This window comes from Tupaia chinensis, unplaced genomic scaffold, assembly GCF_000334495.1.
Source record: "Tupaia chinensis unplaced genomic scaffold, TupChi_1.0 Scaffold143758_1, whole genome shotgun sequence".
Taxonomy (NCBI): domain Eukaryota; kingdom Metazoa; phylum Chordata; class Mammalia; order Scandentia; family Tupaiidae; genus Tupaia; species Tupaia belangeri.
Genome location: NW_006203607.1, coordinates 1,762,509 through 1,778,576, shown reverse-complemented (window position 1 = coordinate 1,778,576; position 16,068 = coordinate 1,762,509). Strand labels below are relative to the sequence as shown.

The following is a 16,068-nucleotide window of genomic DNA, read 5'->3' as shown; positions in this document are numbered from 1 at the left end:
CTTTATTTATTTATTTATTTAAATTTGACCAGAGAGGGACAGAGAGAGAGAATGAGGGAGAGGGAAAGTGAGAAAGCAAGCCTCTAGGTCCGGGCCTGTAACCACCATGCCACCTGCTAGCCCCTATTACAAGTTTTTTTAAACTTTATTTATTAATTATGTATTTATTTTAATTTGACTGGAGAGGGACAGAGCGTGCTTGTGCATGTGCACGCTTGCACAAGAGACAGAGAAAGCGAGAAAGCAAGCTGCCTGATCCGGGACTTGAACACGGTTGACTATGTGGCAGTCCAGCACCCTTAACCACCATGCCACCTGCCGGTCCCAAATTTTTAAAAATTTTGCTAGAGAGCATATGTGCTCACAGGAGAGACACAGGGAGAGAGAGGGAGAAAGAGAGAGAGAGAGAGAGAGAAAAGGGGAGAAAGAATCCCCAGTGGGGTGTGGTCACACTAGAATCCCTTTTCTTCCGTTTCTCCATCCTGTTGGTATTTTGGACATGTGCACACACGTGCCTGGTACATTTTTCAAACTTACGGGCCAGGCTGGATTCAAACCATATGGTTGACTATGGGGGATCTAGCTCCCTTGACCACTAGGCCATGAGGCCAGCACAAATCTTTTTAAATTAATTTAGTAATAAAATTTGTATCAATGTAATCTTTTTTATTTGGCCAGAGGGTGTGTGTGCTTGCCAGAGAGATAAACAGAAGGGGAGAGGGAGTCAGCACTCCCCAGTGGTGCATGGTCATGTTTCAGTTACTTCTCCACTTCCTCATCCTGTTGGGATTTTAGGGACACACCCCCACACCCACCCAATATATTTTCAAGCCGCTGGGGCCAGGATTCAAACTGTGGTCAGCAGTATGGGGTGCAGCCCACTTTAAATACCAGGCTACAGGGCAAGCCCTTGGGTGCTCTTTTGTTAGATACTTAGGTAGGTCTTTAACTGGCATATCACATTCAATTAGTCAGATGGCTAATTAAAAAAGAAAAATTTGCCAGAGGGTTTGTGTACTTTAGAGAGAAAAGAGGAAAGCGAGAAAACACTGACTTCTCACGGGGCATGACCACGCTGCAGTTCCTTTTCTTCTGTTTCTCCTCCTTTCTGGATTTTGGGCATACACACGCACACACCTGGCATGTTTTGCGAGCAGTGGGTCCAGGACTCAGCAGTGCTTTTGGCCATCTGGGATCCAGCAGCCTTAATTACCATGTCCCAGACTGGCCCATAATGTAGCCTTAACAGGAAATTCATTGATATTCTATCATCTTTCCCTTTCCCTATTTTTCTCCTTTATATTTCCTGCTTGGGTTCCTGGTAGGACCACTTTTCTGTCCTTGCCTCCAAATCTTCCTGTTTAGATTGGTTTGTATTTTAAAATAAAGCGCTTTGCCTGATACTGATCTGTGTTTTAAAATTTGCTGTGAACATAATTACAGATGCCTTTTAGAAATCCTGCTAACTATGATATGACCAAGGGCATCACTCTTTATTACTGTTAGAGAAGTTACATTTTCTTTGGAAGAGCCCTTCACAGTTTTTCTTTTCTACTAATGCTCAACAGAAAACTGAAGATAGTCACAAGTTTCTGACCTTGTGTACATTGCTTCTCTGGTTTACTGCTATCGGATACTGTAGCAGTATCTTACAGACATCTCAGATAGCCAATCAGAAACAGTTAAATTACCTTAAATTTTTTAAATGGTACTCTGACAGCCAATAAGAAATCCCTTGGGTGGGAACTGTAACAGCCCTTTAGCTTGATTTTAAGAAAAATTCTAAATTTGAGGTATACTGTTTTATAAGTACATGAAGTCCTAGTGCATCTGCTATGTGCATTTTATGGGCATTTTCATGTCTTAAGTTCCTGGTAGTTTGAAGTCTGAATCTGACCCCTGTTCTGCTTCTCAAGGTAACTTTAAAACAGGAAGTGTACAAAGGAGGTAACTGATGACGTGAACAACCAATCGTGGCTTTGTGTTCTTAGCCGATAATGCAGCTCAGCCAATGGGAATACTCAGGAGGCAAGGTTTGGTGTCAAATAGCATGCTAGATTGAATGCCTTTGACTGTTAAAGTGGAAGGAGGCTGCAGGGCTTCATTGGAGCCTCGGAGTTTTTCACTGAGGCAGGGGTCAGCTGAAAGACAAAGAAAAATGGCGAATAGTTTGCTGGGGGGTGGAGGGACAGCTGTTCGGGTTTTCACTGGAGTGGACATTCCAGACTCAGGTTTCTGCATCTCCTGCTGCCTTTTGTTTCCTCCGTCCTTTTTGGGGGGAGGGATAGGAGTGACTTAAATTCTCCCTGTCCGAGGAGATATAAATAACTACATGTAAAATTAATGCAGTTCTCGGTAAGTTTAATTCTTTGTTTTGTGTTGAAATGATAAACTGTTTAGCTTCAGAGAGTGTAGACAAGTTGCACTGTTTCAGAAAATGGCCACTTTACATTCCATGCATACCTTTTGGTGCACCTAGAATACCTTGCTCTGTTTAGATTTTGCATGTCCTTCAACTAGGATTTCTTTTCCTAGCTGAGTATCAACAAGATCAGGTACATGAAAAAAGGCTAATCATTTTTCAGGGGCACACAGAAGCAAAGCACTTTCTCTTTGCATTGGGTAAACTTAACTGTTTTCCTAATAATTTTCCTTTGTTCAAGTGCACTGAAGCTTTCCTGCAGAATAAGCTGAGTTGTTGTAAGAGTTTTTCTATTTCCATGCACTTGGTTGACATCTGTGTTTTCAGAGATGTAAGGCACACAGTTGTTGTACACAATTTGTGTGAAAATATAATTTGCACTGATGCAGGTCCTGACGGTGAAGGCCCACATGCCAATGTGAAATACTCCCTTAACTTTCCCGATTTGCCTGTCTGCTTCTAGATTATATTAAGTACTAATTAATTTAGTAACAATCTTTGTTTTACAGTGCACGTTTTAGCTTAGATTTCTGGTTAGAAATGTACTTCTCCAGTTCTGTTGGCATTGACAAGAACAAATCTTTTTCCACCAATTTCACACATTTGTCAGGTGCTGATCTGGTTCTTTAAAATGATGTGAACAAGATTCTTTTCATTTTCTGTGTGGAATATTTAAAATTTGAATATACCTGCAGCTTGCAAATGGGAAAGTTGAGAGTACAGGCATCCTGTCTTTTGCCCTTGATATTTTTTTCCCTTCTTTAGGATACGAAGCTAATGTAGGTTGCTTATTCAGTAACCAGCCAGTTCTCGTGAATAGTGAAATCTTAAACCGTATAGTAGGATCTCTCATACACCTTATTTTAAAAGGCAATTCTTTGTTTTCTTCTTACTTGCAAATATGGGATGAAGGTCACTGGAACGTTTCTGCAGCAGATTCATCGTGGAGCTGGAGCGGTGAGCCAGCAGCAGTCTGGATTGGGAAAAGGAGCAGGCCCTATCAGAGGAGAAGTTTGCAGAGTGTTGATTCGCTTTCCCTCGAGTTAAGGATTTACCTGAGAGGATCAATGAGGGGTTTAGATTTGGGGCTCTTTGAGCTGGAGTAGTGTGGCAGTTAGAAGTTCCTGGATGCAGGCCTCTGTCGTTGCTAGCAAAAGTGACCTTGAAAAACTGCCGAGGAGTGGGAAGATTGAAGGACAAAGTTTGTTTATACAGAATTGGACTGAAAAGCTCTGTTTAAGATGAAAAGAGACTGTACTTGTGATGTTCGAGTCGAATGGTTAGAAGGAATATGTTATAGATTCAGACTAGGAGTTTTCAAGCAATAAAACAATAGAACTGCATTCATTTTCTCTCCCACTCTTGTCCATTCCCTCCCCCATCAAAAAAATTCTAAATCCTTTTGGTATGATAGTTGAGTGAACTGCCTAACAGCTTCAGAATTCCTTGCACGCCACCTTGTCTCTTTTGAAATTTAGAGGGTTCTTAGTGAGGGATGGTATTTCAGAGTTCAAAGTAGTTGTATTTATGAAACTTCTTTGGGGAGATTAGAATGCTTATGGTAAGAAAATGTTCATCTGGGAATTTAAGTTCTAAGAGGAGAGAGTATGTGTTCAGGATTACATTTTAGGAGATAATTGTTTTAATTTATTTTAAATATAACATTTATTTAAATTAATTTATGTTATCAGTTGTTTCAGGCTTTATATATGATTTTTAAGAGCCAGTTGAATCTACTGAATAGCCCCTTGGCCCTGGAAGAAGGCCTGGAACAGAGGAGACAGCAGCGAAGGTGGGGTTTAGTGCGAGACCCAGATGAAACTCTTTAGATACTTGAGAACTTTGTGAATTTAACTTCTTGGGAAGATATCTAGCCTAGATTCTTTACCTTTTTAAGATTATGAACTCTTGAGACTATTACCCTGGAAAAATGCACATTGGCATACTTATTCAAAGTCTCTGGTAACTAAGCTCTTTTCTAGTGTATTTCAAATGGTGCTTGTATGATCTCTTGTAACACTTTAGTCAGGTAAGTGTTTTCCAGAAAGAGCAAAGGCCTTCTAGAGCTAACTGTAATTTGGCTGTGTGTGGGGTAGGGGAGCCTTAGCTGGGGATCTGAGATTTGGATATCTATTTTTTCAGTACAGTGTTTGAGGCAGTATGCTGTAAGCCACTGGAAGTCAGGAGCCCTGTGTTCAAGTCCCACTCAGCTGTCAACAGCATTGTGAGCTTGAGCAAATCAGCCATTTAGTGTCAGCTTCCTCATGTGTAAAAATGGGGCCTAAAAATAGTGTCTTATTTGATGGTGAGTCTTAAATGAGATCATGTATGTCAAAATGCCTTACCATATTGTCAAGAATTGTATAAACATTAGTTGTTATTAATTCACACTGTTGGGGAATTGTTTATGAAGGAAAAAAATGCCAGTATTTTAATATATTTAGAAAGGAGTGTGTTTAAATCTGGCATATCTTTTTTTTTGTGGGGGGAGAGGTTTTTGCTATAGGGTGCGTGCGCTTGCCAGAAAGACAGAAAGCGAGAAATCACCCCCCAGGGGGGATGGCCATGCTGCAGTCCCTTCTCCTCCATTCTCCTCTCGGGATCTTGGGCACACATGCACACGCGCCAGTGTGAGTTTAAGCCACCAGGTCTGAGACTTGAACCATAGTCAACTACATGGGAGTCCAGTGACATAGCCATTACGCTAACTGCCGGTTCTTTTTAAACTGGTTCCACATGCCATCACCTGTATATTCCTGTGTCTGCTAACTTCCCATCTATTTAATGCACACATTGAGGCCATCAGGTCTCAGTCATCAAGATTCCTATAGAAGAATTTTAACCCATTTACCCAATTAAAGGCCTCTCAGAGTAAGATGAAATGGGAATGTCGATTTTTTAAAACTCTTACTAGATGTGGAAACCTCTAAGAATAAAAATTAAAATCAATAGGAAGCCGTTTTGACGAGGTACTGAGACTTGAGTGGTAATGCAGGTAATGGTTGCAGATGTTTACCAGGCAGAGGTTACATTTTTAGTTTGTGTGCCAAATATTTATAAAGTAAACTGGAGCCGTTCTAAGAGAAAGGAGTATGTGTTCAGGATTACATTTTAGGAGATAATTGTTTTAATTTATTTTAAATATAACATTTATTTAAATTAATTTATGTTATCAGTTGTTTCAGGCTTTATATATGATTTTTAAGAGCCAGTTGAATCTACTGAATAGCCCCTTGGCCCTGGAAGAAGGCCTGGAACAGAGGAGACAGCAGCGAAGGTGGGGTTTAGTGCGAGACCCAGATGAAACTCTTTAGATACTTGAGAACTTTGTGAATTTAACTTCTTGGGAAGATATCTAGCCTAGATTCTTTACCTTTTTAAGATTATGAACTCTTGAGACTATTACCCTGGAAAAATGCACATTGGCATACTTATTCAAAGTCTCTGGTAACTAAGCTCTTTTCTAGTGTATTTCAAATGGTGCTTGTATGATCTCTTGTAACACTTTAGTCAGGTAAGTGTTTTCCAGAAAGAGCAAAGGCCTTCTAGAGCTAACTGTAATTTGGCTGTGTGTGGGGTAGGGGAGCCTTAGCTGGGGATCTGAGATTTGGATATCTATTTTTTCAGTACAGTGTTTGAGGCAGTATGCTGTAAGCCACTGGAAGTCAGGAGCCCTGTGTTCAAGTCCCACTCAGCTGTCAACAGCATTGTGAGCTTGAGCAAATCAGCCATTTAGTGTCAGCTTCCTCATGTGTAAAAATGGGGCCTAAAAATAGTGTCTTATTTGATGGTGAGTCTTAAATGAGATCATGTATGTCAAAATGCCTTACCATATTGTCAAGAATTGTATAAACATTAGTTGTTATTAATTCACACTGTTGGGGAATTGTTTATGAAGGAAAAAAATGCCAGTATTTTAATATATTTAGAAAGGAGTGTGTTTAAATCTGGCATATCTTTTTTTTTGTGGGGGGAGAGGTTTTTGCTATAGGGTGCGTGCGCTTGCCAGAAAGACAGAAAGCGAGAAATCACCCCCCAGGGGGGATGGCCATGCTGCAGTCCCTTCTCCTCCATTCTCCTCTCGGGATCTTGGGCACACATGCACACGCGCCAGTGTGAGTTTAAGCCACCAGGTCTGAGACTTGAACCATAGTCAACTACATGGGAGTCCAGTGACATAGCCATTACGCTAACTGCCGGTTCTTTTTAAACTGGTTCCACATGCCATCACCTGTATATTCCTGTGTCTGCTAACTTCCCATCTATTTAATGCACACATTGAGGCCATCAGGTCTCAGTCATCAAGATTCCTATAGAAGAATTTTAACCCATTTACCCAATTAAAGGCCTCTCAGAGTAAGATGAAATGGGAATGTCGATTTTTTAAAACTCTTACTAGATGTGGAAACCTCTAAGAATAAAAATTAAAATCAATAGGAAGCCGTTTTGACGAGGTACTGAGACTTGAGTGGTAATGCAGGTAATGGTTGCAGATGTTTACCAGGCAGAGGTTACATTTTTAGTTTGTGTGCCAAATATTTATAAAGTAAACTGGAGCCATTTTTATCTTTGCTTATGATCGCTCTGTCAGTTTGCAAGCTTGGGAGGTAGTTACAGCTTGTGGAATAGTAGCAAGCAAATAAATGTCAGGATGGAGGCTTTATTTTTTAATTCTTGGTTTCTCATCAAAATCTAAACACTAGTATAAATTTCACACAGTTGATATCTACTGTGAGTTTCTTTTCTCACAGCAATGGTGGAAACCCATGGGGATTTCTTTCACACCCATTTTATATGCCCAGTGTCATCTATTTTTAGGATTTCCTTTTTTCTTTTTTTCCCCCCCTGGGTAGGGTTGATATTTTGTGATCTGTTTGATTTCCTGTCCTATTAAGTCACTTCCTTTTTGGCATGGTCAGCCAGCACTGCTGTCTACCTCCTTTCTGTGCATTGAGAACTTCAGGCAGAATGAGTCCTGGCCGAATTGGCATTGGCCTGGGCAAATAAAATTCCAGTTCTAGGGATGTGTCTGTGTGAAAAGAGCATTCATGATCACTATGGGCGTTTTTTCCCAAGCTTCTGTGGGAACTTTAATAACCCCCAAAAGCATTCTTAAAACCAGTCATGGTTGCATTATGAGTGAGATGATTTTTTCCCATCTCTGTCCCCAATGATACATGCATACATAGATTTTTTTCCCTCTGTATTCATGATAGAGCACATGTGTGTATGCACATGAGAGAGGAACACCCTCTTCAGGGTATGGACTCACCATGATCCCCTTCCTCCAGTCTTCTAGTCTGTCAACCACTGGGTGCTTGCACACCTGCCTGGCATGTTTCAGGCTAGCCAGGCCAGAGATTTGAACCTCAGTCACTGTGGGTTCTGGCGTCTTGAGCAGTGCTTTCCGGCTGTGACACAGGAAGCCTACACTCAGATTTTGAATACTTCCGAGTTAGGCTGATGGAAATCATTTAGGAATCAAGTCTAGTTCTGCTTCTTGTGGCTGATGGAAATCATTTAGGAATCAAGTCTAGTTCTGCTTAAAAAATGGGGAGATTGAGGCAGAGAGGTTAGGTGGCCTAGGAAATTCAGAGATTCGACTTTCACTCAATTTGTTGCATCTTATTTTAATTCCTTTTAATTTTCTTTCTTTTTTTTTTTTTGGTTTTCTTTGGGTACGTCTGTACAGGTTTTGCACACAGAGAGCACAGAATCATTTAGGAATCAAGTCTAGTTCTGCTTAAAAAATGGGGAGATTGAGGCAGAGAGGTTAGGTGGCCTAGGAAATTCAGAGATTCGACTTTCACTCAATTTGTTGCATCTTATTTTAATTCCTTTTAATTTTCTTTCTTTTTTTTTTTTTGGTTTTCTTTGGGTACGTCTGTACAGGTTTTGCACACAGAGAGCACAGAGAAAATGGGCCATGGAAGAGGTTCAGAAGTCTCTCCGTGGAGTCTTTGTGTAGAAAGTCTGCTGTGGCAGCAGATTCAGTGTCCCTTTTGGGATATGAAAATCTCTTGCCTGTCAGTTGCTTGTTCAGAAAACTGAGAATCAGCTAGGAAGCTAATGGTGCACACCTGGCTGAGGCTCCGAGCAAGCTGGGTTGCTTTTATGCACCGTAAGGAAGTAAACTAAGATACATAATCACAGCACCTGATGCCAGTTAGTGCTTTTGTTTTGGTTAATACACTTCAAGAACAAGCTACTTCCCAAACAGGTTTGGGCCTGGTTCTTCAAGTGAGTTTTTAAGGCAACCTCTATTTAATAAACAAAGATCTCAGGGTCATTTTAATCACTTGACGAGATAAAATAGGAATCATTGTCTGTATATTCCCAAAGTAATATTTTAATATTCTATGTTTCTCTTTCCCACCAGCAAAGTGGTATTATTTGTGTATGTGTTCATGTGTGTTTAGGTTTCCAAGAGGTTTTTTTTGTTGTTGTTGTTGTTGTTAAGAATTAGTTTATTTAACTTTATTTATTTTTAATTTGACCAGAGAGAGACGGGTGAGGGAGTGAAAGAAAGTGTATGTGAGAGAGAGAGAAAGGGAAAGTGAGAAAGCAAGCTGTCAGGTCCCGGAGTCCAGCACTCTTAGCCACCGTGCCACCTGCTGGCCCCTGTTGTTTTTATCACAGAGTGCAGCTCACTTGCTGGAGAGTCAGTGAGAGGAAAAGTGAGAAATCACTTCCCCAGGGGGCATGGCCACCTGCAATTTCTTCTTCTCCATTCTCCTCCTGGGATCTTGGGCATGCATATATATGTGCCTGGCATGATTTTCAAGTCATTGGGTCTGGGACTTGAACTGTGGTTGGCCATGTGGGAGTCCAGCCACGTAACCACTATGGCGATTGCTGGCCCCGTTGGTTTTTGTTCTTATTTTGCATGTACTTTGATAGGCCACGATGTACTTTTCTCACCACCTTCATCTATTTGAACAAGAGTTACAGTTTATTAAAAGATGTATCTTATGTAATATTTAAGTTCTAAATTGTACACTAACTAAAAATTAGAATAGACATGCTTGGTAGTATATATCTCTTGTCTACATTTCACAGAAGTTTTGTTTTCTGTTTAATTTGTTCTTTTTTCAGCTTTGATCTCGGGCACGTGTGTGTGCACACGCCCAAAATTCCAAGAGGAGAATAGAGGAGAAATGTCATTCACCCAGGGAGTGATTTCTCACTTTCCCTGTCTTTGTCTCTGTGTCTCTTTGGCAAGCACACTTGCCCTGTGGCACAAACCTGAAAACAAACAAACAAACAAAAAATGGTTCTTTTCAACTTGGAATATATCTTACAAGTTATATTACAGTTTGGCACCTTGTATTAGAAAAGGGCAGGTAAAGGATAAGGAATGAAGTTAACTCCCAGTGTTCAAGAAAAACTAAAGAAAAAGATACCTGGTGGGGCTGACAATGTAGCCTAGTGAATAAAAGAGCCATGTCTCATGTGGCTTACTGTGGCTCCAATCCTGACCCTGGATACGTGAAAAACTCGCCGGGTACATGAACATGTGTGCACCTCAAATCCAACAGGATGGAGAAATGGAAGAGAAGGGATTGTGGCATGACCATGCTCATGGGGTGGGCGGTGCTTTCTCCTCCCTCTTGTTCTCTCCTGTCTCCCTCTGGAGAGTGTATTTGCCCTCTGTAAATTAAAAAGGGAAAAAAAAAAAAAGACAGCTGGTAAATATTTAATTTTAAAGTGGCATAACATAGTCTGTGACCTTGTGTTCCTTAGTTCAAAGGAAAAAGAAAGACTGAAATAACCCCTGCAAACAGCAGTGCTGATTCACTCAGCTGCCCTTTTTTTCTTGGAAGTACTGTCATTTTGGTCTGTCTCCATAGTTTTAATTGCATAGAAAACTAAAGGGAAAACCTGTTTGACTAGAAATATCCAGATCAGATTAAATTTTCCTTTATCTACTTAAGCTGTATAGTTTTTACCTTCAAGAAAATCCTAAAGTTGATACTTTATACTTTGACTAATTCACTGTGTGAACATGTCTTTTGTGTGGAGATGTGAAAAACATATATAACTGAAGTTTTACTTTTAAGATTCTAGCTGTTTGGTAAGGCAGACTGATGTACACATCAGGTATGAGAAACTGGTGTATCGAGTACAAGCAAAATATACAGAACTCAGAGGAGAGGCTGTGGCTTCAGAATGAAGGAAGACAGTTTAACTGGGTGTTGGACTCAGGGAGATAGGGACGAGGCGTTCCAGGCTTGAGGAACAACGGGAGCCTGGTCATGATTCAGAAAGCACAGCCCGAAGGGAGCAGTAAATGGCCCCCTCTTACTTGGAGCACGAGGAGGTGAAGAGAGAACAGGAGGAAATGGTAAGAGAAGTCTGGAGAGGTGAGCTGGGGTCAGGTGATGAAGGGCCTGACTGCCAGGTTAAAACATTGGAGCAGGTTCTGCTTTCTCCTCCCTCTTGTTCTCTCCTGTCATGGGTGACCGTTCAGATCTGGGACTGATGTGTTATCAGAGTTTTGCTTTTATAAGACTTATTACACACCCTCTGTAGGATGAATTTGGAAGACACTAGAAATTGTGAGCAGCGCAGTCAGTTCGCATACTGGCCTCATAATCCAGGAAGGAATGTTAGGTTTAATATAGATATTAACCATTGCTTACACACAGTAACTGCTAAATGAGTATTAGCTGCCGTTGTCTTCATCGTCCTCGTCATCATCATTGTTATTACGGCGTGGGGATGATGAGGGCTTGAACAGGAGGAGTGGTAGTATGGAGAAAGGTGTGGAGATGAAAACTGCTGGGCAGATTTAGCCACAGAATCGAGGAACAGAGGAGAGGGAGTCTAGGATGACTCACATTTCAAGCCCGTGATAGGAAGACAGAAACAGAAAAGTTAGAAGGAGCAGGTTTGGGGGGCGGGAGGAAATGGATTTGCATTTGCATTCATGGAGTTTCAGCTCTGGATAGCTTTCTGGTTGGGGATCCCACAGGCAGCTCACACATCCAGGACTGGAGCTCTGGAAAAGAATCAGAATTGGTGATGTATATTTGGATTCGAAGCTTGAGAGATTATAGTTGAACCGGGGGCAGGGGTAAGCATGGATAATCAAAGGAGAGCGTGGACAGGAGGATAAAGCCTTATGTCAGATTGGAAAAGGAAAAGGTTAGACTGTGAACTTGAGAGAGCCAGAAATGACCATGATGGATTCTTCTAGATCAGTGCTCACCAAATCTTCCTCCCCATCCTCACAAAGATGGATTTCTCTGTCACTGTCTTTTTCCCTCAGCCTCCTAACTGGGACTATAGGTGCCTGCCTGGCCCTTTTTAAGACAGTCTCTCACTGTGTTGACCAGGCTAGTCCTCTTAGTCTCAGCTGCTGGGATTATAGGTGTGTGACACCACACCTGGCCTTGAGGGTGGACTGGCAGTCAACCTGGCCTATTGTGATTACAGTGTGCAGAGCAGTGTCTTAGCAGTGTATGCTATCGTGGCTGGGCTCCTCTTAAGTTTTTTTGATTGCATATTCCTGTATCTGAGTGTGCAGCTCCCCTGTGTGAATTAATAGTTTTTTCTGTAGGAAGTTACTTTTTTTTTTTTTTTAAGGACTAGTTTAGTTAAAACTAGAGAATATCTTTAACTTCCCTTATTTAGACACATATATCAAGATGCAGAGCTGACCGACGCCTTCCTCAGAATACTTTGAGCATCACGTGCGATAGTTACATGAGCTTGTAAGAAGTTAAACCTAGGGAGGGCATTGGTATTTTGCTATAGGGCACCTGTGCTCACCAGAGACGGAGAGGGAAAGTGAGAAAGCATCCCCCAGGGGGATGGTCATGCTGCGGTCCCCTCTCTTCCATTCTTTCCTTGGAATTTTGGGCACTCATGAACATGTACCCAGTGTGTTTCTTAAGCCACTGGGTCCAGGAGTCCAACTGCAGCATCGGCCACATGAGATCCAGCCATCCTAACCCCTTGCCGCCTGCTGGACCACAAGAACTAGATTTTTGATTTCTGAGTTGCATTGGGCTTAATCTTACTGATGTGAGCTTCTTCCTGCCCCCACCTTGATGGATTCAAACCATGCAGTCAGCCATGTGGGACCTAGCTACCTTAACCATTCATACCACTGGCTGGCCCCCTGATGTTAGCTTTTTAAAGTCCCAAATGGCGGTCAAAAGAACATATGTAGGAACTTGGCAGTTTTTGCTTAGGAAGTCATTTAGAGCCACACAGTCATGTAACACCAGTGAACAGCGTACACAAATAATTACCAAGAATAGGACCAGCCTCATTGGTAGAATTTAGCAGAATTTTTAATATAAGACATCTATTTTTAGTTTCTAGGCTAAGTATGTTGTAATTATCCTCCATCTAGAATAAAGCAGTAAGAAACTTCACTGGAAAAGTAGTGGTAAATTTCCAGCTATCCTACCTAGTTATTTATATCCTGAACTCTGATTATTTTTTTCTTGGTAATTAACTGGCCTAAAGCCCATGAAGCTACCCTCGAAGGTGATTAAGCAGTGTAATGGTATGTGTGTTTATATGACCCACAGTATTTTATAGTTAAGCGATTTCGTGCTCACTCCCTTATCTGCTGTGTACCTAATGTGGGTGGGACTGAGGCTGAGGAAGCAGGCACAGCCTGGTGATGCAGGCTCTGCTCCCTGCGTGCATGCACCTTGCCACGGTGTGTGGAAAGCCATCTGTGGTTGTGTCCATTCTTTTTCTTCTTAGAGTTTTTTTTTTCCCCCCCTTAGGATGAGCATGCTGGCAGAGAGAGGACAGAGACAGAGACAGTAAGAGGAAAAGTGAGAAATCACCCCCAGGGGCGACGGCCACGCTGCAGCTGCAGTCACTTCTGCTGAGATCTTGGCATGCACAAACATACCCCCTATGTGATTTTCAAGCCACCAGGTCCAGGACTCGAACTACAGTTGGCCATGCGGAAGTCCAGCCATGTAACTGCTACGCCTTCTGCTGGCCTCACGTTGTATCCGTTCTTTTTAAGAGAGATTTTTACTATAGGGCACATGTGCTTACTAGAAAGGGAGAAATCTCCCCCCAGGGGAGGTGACCACACTGCAGTCACTTCTCTTCCGTTCTCCTCTCGGAGAAATCTCCCCCCAGGGGAGGTGACCACACCGCAGTCCCTTCTCTTCGTTCTCCTCTCAGGAGAGATTTTGGGAATGCACACATATGCGCCTAGTATGAGTTTTAAGCTGCCGGATCCGGGACTTGGACCATGGTCGACTATGGGAGTCTAGCGACATAACCATTATGCCATCTGCTGGTCCCTAGAATGTGTCCATTCTTATGGGAAGAATTCCTCCTCCCACTCTCCCTTTTCCTGTTTGTTCTTCCCCAAAAGGCATACATTACCCCACAAAAAGGAGTTTTCCCAGAGTTCTCATAGGATCTTATATGACTACTTAGCAAGTTGACTAGTCAAAATGGAGCAAATATGAAGGAACTTCAAAAAGTGTAAAAATGGAATTAGAAGATAAAAATGTAAACTTAAATTTTATTTTTCAACTTGAGCTCCATCAAGTTCAAGTTAAAGACCCTTTTGTAACTGATGTTACCAGCCATTGAGTCAGTACCTAAAGAACTAAGGGTCCTGGAAACGGAATCATGCCAATGTAATCTTTTTTACTTTTTAAAAAAATTTGTGATAGAGTGCATGTGCTCACCAGAAACAGGGGGATGAGGGGCGCTGTTGAGAAATTTCTCAAACCTCCAAGTTAGCCATGTGGGATCCAGCTGCTTAATCTTCATGCCTTTTGCTGGCCCCTTTCTTACATTAGTAACTGAAGAAAAATGGGTGCCCTCTCTAAAGATTGTTTTAGGATTAGGAAACAAAAAGAAGTTAGGAGGAGCCAAATCAAGACTGCAGAGTGGATGCCTAGGATTTATTGTTGAAACTCTTAGAGAATTGCCGTTGTTTGATGGGAGGGATGAGCAGGAATATTGTGGCGGTGGGAAGAGGCTCTCAGTGAAGCTTTCCCAAGCATTTATTTTTTTCTGCTAAAGCTTCAGCTAACTTTCTTAAAACACTCTCATAATAATAGATGTTATCATTCTTTGGCCCTCCAGAAAGTCAACAAGCAAAATGCCTTGAGTATCTGAGAAACTGTTGCTTGACCTTTGTTCCGGACTGGTCCAGTTTGCTTTGGCTGAACAGCCCCCCCACCGTGGCTGCCATTGCTCTGATTGTGGTGTGTCTTCAGGATTCTGGTAAAGCCATGTCTTGTCGGATTACAGTTCTTGGAAGGAACGCTTCACGACCTGGGTCCCTCTTATTTAAAAACTACGTGAGGGGCCAGCAGGTGGCGTGGTGATTAAAGGCGCTGGACTCCCACATGGCCAACCATGGTTCAAGTTCTGGACCTGGCGGCTTGCTTTCTCGCTTTTCCTCTCTCTCTCTCTCTGATCAAACTGGAAAATAATAATAGTAATAAAGTTAAGTAAAATAATTCTTAAAAAAAAAAAATAAAAACTACATAGAAGGGACCAGCAGTTAGTGTAATAGCTATGTTGCTGGACTCCCACGTAGTCGACCATGGCTTGAATCCCGGACCCGGTGGCTTAAAACTCACGCTGGGCGCGTGTGCGTGCGTGCCCAAGATCCTGAGAGGAGAATGGAGGAGAAGAGATTGCGTCCCCCCTGGGGAGTGATTTCTCGCTTTCTGTCTCTCTGTCTCTCTCTGGCGAGCGCATGCGCCCTATAGCAAAAACCTCTCAAACAAAACAAAACAAAACAAAACACAACTTATTCTTAAGAGATTAAAAAAAAAAAAAAACTACATAGGAAGTTTTGCTCTTGTCTACAGCTGATCTGGGCACAACAGTTCTGGCACCTATTGAGCCGAAAGTTTGCTCACCTTTAGTTTTTCAGTCAGAATTACGTACACTGTACAGTGGTCTTGGCTCTTTCTGCTGGTAATTGTCAGCCTTCTTGAGTTAGGGCACAGACCAAATGAATTTTTTTCTCTGAAATTGATGTGGATGGTCTGCCACTGAAAGCATCATCTTCCACATCATTTCCTCCCTTTTTATTTTTTATTTTATTTATTCTTTTTTAGGTTTTTGCCATAGGGCGCTTGTGTTTGCCAGAGAGAGAGAAGAGAGAAGGAAAGTGAGAAATCATCTCCCCAGGGAGGATGGCCACACTGCAGTCCCTTCTCCATTCTCCTCCTGGGGCTTTGAGAATACATGCACACACACCCAGTGTGATTGACAAGCTACCAGGTCTGGGATTCAGCCTGCAGTTGGGCATGTGGAAGTCCAGCACCTTAACCACACTACCTGGGAGCCCCATCTCTTCCCTTCTTAAAGTGAATTATTAATTTGTAAACTATCGATTTCTTTGGGGCACTGTCCCATAAGCTTTTCATAAAGCATCAATGATTTCACAATTCTTCTATCCAGGCCTCATCATCAATTTGATGTTTGTTTTTGCTATGATTTTAGCAGACCACAAGTTGCTCTCTGACTCTTCAAAATGTTGTCTTACTCTTCTTAGTGCCTCAAACTGGATTCTGTTCAGATATAACAGTATGAGTTTATTTTTGTGCCAAAAAAAAAAAATTAAATTCACACATAGTTTTTTTTTTTTTTTTTTGTGTTTTAGTTTTTTTCCAAAAAATTTAACACAC

The 16,068-nt window shown here is 41.8% G+C and overlaps 1 protein-coding gene across 5 annotated transcripts in view; it reads left to right on the top strand.

Annotated features, from left to right (window-relative positions):
* Positions 1-16,068, top strand: part of NFYC (nuclear transcription factor Y subunit gamma) — a 98,142-nt gene that overhangs the window by 18,260 nt on the left and 63,814 nt on the right. Inside the window, exon 1 of one of the 5 annotated variants that reach the window (XM_027766870.1) lies at positions 2,147-2,355. The exons of the other annotated variants lie outside the window; for them this stretch is intronic. The gene's annotated coding sequence lies outside the window, so the exon portion shown is untranslated. Of the gene's footprint in view, positions 1-2,146; positions 2,356-16,068 lie in introns of those variants that run through there. 5 annotated transcript variants of the gene reach the window in all.